This window comes from Camelus bactrianus, chromosome 9 (assembly GCF_048773025.1).
Source record: "Camelus bactrianus isolate YW-2024 breed Bactrian camel chromosome 9, ASM4877302v1, whole genome shotgun sequence".
Taxonomy (NCBI): Eukaryota; Metazoa; Chordata; class Mammalia; order Artiodactyla; family Camelidae; genus Camelus; species Camelus bactrianus.
The window spans coordinates 42726933-42729508 of NC_133547.1; the positions used below are offsets into that span (position 1 = coordinate 42726933).

General features: G+C 58.2%; 1 non-coding gene across 1 annotated transcript; it reads right to left on the reverse strand.

The window, feature by feature from the left end:
- Positions 1-266: 266 nt before the first annotated feature.
- On the reverse strand, positions 267-338 carry TRNAQ-CUG (transfer RNA glutamine (anticodon CUG)). Its single transcript has one exon. It is a non-coding gene; the product is annotated as a tRNA-Gln (tRNA).
- Between the last annotated feature and the right edge of the window lie 2238 nt (positions 339-2576).

A 2576-nucleotide genomic window follows, 5' to 3' on the forward strand; every position in this document is an offset into this window, starting at 1 on the left:
AGCCCGATTCCGGGACCCCGACTCCTGAGGAGGAGCCGGCAAACCGCGGGGGACGCGGCTTTGAGGCGGCGGCGGGAGCCAGAGGGACTCTGGCCGCGCACTTCCTTCCTGGGACCAAAACCGTCGCGTCTGAGAGCTGCAGAAACCGGGAGGCGGGAGCCGTAGAGCAAGTCCACTCAGCACGTATCTGAGGCGCGGGTTCGCTTTCTGGCAGCGGCGGAGTTGGGGCTGCGGGATAAAAGACAGTTGGGCGCGGCCTAAAGGGAAGGTTCCACCGAGACTCGAACTCGGATCGCTGGATTCAGAGTCCAGAGTGCTCACCATTACACCATGGAACCGCTGGACGGCCCGACGCTCCCCGCGGAGCCAGGCGGCGCGCAGCCCCGCGGGCCCAGGACCCGCCTCCTGCCGGGCGCTCGCTCACGCCGCCCCGAGCTCGCTTCCTCCGCGACGCTAGGGGGCGCCTCGCTCGCCTTCCCTCGGCGCGTCTCTGCGGGTTTGTACGTCGTGGAGGAGACGAAGCCCTCTCGGGGGTGAGCCACAGGCACGGCTTTTAGACCTGCCCCAAGTCCAGCTGCTCTGCCGGGATTGCTAGAGTTTTCTGCCCTGAGGCAAAATTCTCACCCGGGGAAAAAAAAAAAACATAACTAAATACAAAAAGTGTCCCTTTCCTCTTGTTTTCAACTGTCCTCTTCCCGCTGCGCTGAGAGCTCTGACTACCCTCAGAACAGCCCTCGGGGCCTCCTGGGATTGCCCTGCCCTGGCACCCGACGTGCAAAGGGTGCAAGCCCTGCCGGCTTCCCCTGGGGACAGATTCCTCTCTCTGTTGGGAGTCGTGTTCGAACCCCAGAGGCCCCTACGCGGCGCCCCGCCAGCAGCCTGGCCGCGCCCGCCCCGCGGGGGGACGTCGGGGAAAAGCAGGTGACAGCGTTTCTTCTGGGCTCTTTCCTCCCTGGATTCTTTCTCCTCTTCAGCTTTCCAGGTCTCCCCTCTCCGGCCTCCCGCGTTCCCAAGACTGAAGGCCTGGCTCGGTACCGGGTGTGGAGCTCCGTGCGGTGCCCGACGGGCCTCTAGACGTTTCCCCCTCGGGACGTTTAAAGGCTTGAGTTGCCAGTTTGAATGTTTCCAAGAGCTGCCCGTTTGGAAAGCCTTTCACAGCCTCCCTTTCTGCGGAGGGTGCAGCGCACCGGCGGAGCGCAGGGGAGGTGGCACATGGGGGACTTCAGCCCGAGAGGCGGGGTCGGCACCTGCGGGGGCTGCGGGGCGGCGGGGAGCAGGCGGCCAGGGCCGTGGGCCCCGGGCCCCGCCGTGGGGCGTCCAGTGCCGCTCGCTCGTGTCAGGGCCCCAGTGTGCCCCGTCAAGACCCGGTGTGTTCATGGCCTGCGGGTCCGAAGGAGCTTCCAGCCGAGGAGGCAGGGGTTGGGGAGCAGGTTCCCTCCGCTGGCTCTGAGCGCAACAGGAGCCTATGAGCCTAGGACTGCTGATTGGAAGACTTGTGCTTCAAGCCCAGCAGGGAACGTTCTGGTCTTACTTCCACTCATTTCCTGCTTCTGAGTCTCCCCCAATTCACCAAGCCTCCCTCCTGAGGTGCTTTTTTGCTTCAGGCAGCGACCTCCTCCTGTGGCTCATAGTTCTTGTCCTCACTTGCTTTGCTCCTGTGGTGGTGTGTTTGGTGGCTGTGGAAGCTCAGTTGCCCAGGGTATTGACGGAGTTCGGCCCGGCTCGATGGATTCTCGGGGTCTCACCAGATGCCACTGGTCCCTCTGCACCTTCTGGAGCGAAGAGGGCACCTTGACCTACTTGATCAGACATCTGGATTGTAGGGGAACTGCCAGGCTAGTGGAGGCTGAGAATCACCAACTGGTCAGACTCCCAGGTTGGTGCACCCGAAAACTCAGCATTAACTAGCAATTACAGGATGCCACTGACACCAAGATTTTAGGGTGCTGCATCCTTACTTAAAAAAATTAATAAACACGATTTCTTAGAACAGTTTTAGGTTTACAGATAAATTGAGCAGATAGTGCACAGTTTCACATATGCTCTCTTCTCCCTAACAGAATTTCCCCTATTATCAGTGTTTTGTGCTAGTGGGGTACTAATACATGATCAGGACGGCAGTTTTCCCAGCATGAAGCTTATCTGTTGCACTCCAGGTGTGCTGACCCCTGTCACTTCCTCAAATGTGGGAAACACTGCGTAATTTGTGGTAGTTGGGGACGGCGTTCTCAGCCTCCTCTGACAATTAATGGTTAATAACACACTAGGTTAGTATAATCAGGAGATTAGGTAAGTTCTTGGAGGGCGTTTCTGGGGCATTTTCCTGGAAGATAAACCTCCCTGCTCCCCTTCTAAGTCACTTTGGAAAAAACTGTTGCATTCCTTTCAAGTGCCAGACTGTGAGTTGAGGACCAGCAAGGTTTAATGAGGATTAAGGCCCTAGTCAACCAACTGGGAACATTTTCTTTGAAAACGGTCCCATTCCCTGATTTCCACTTGGACGGGAGTGGACTATGTTAGTCCTTCACTGCAGAAACACCACAGAGATTTTGAATTCAGAGAGACCTGTGTGGCCA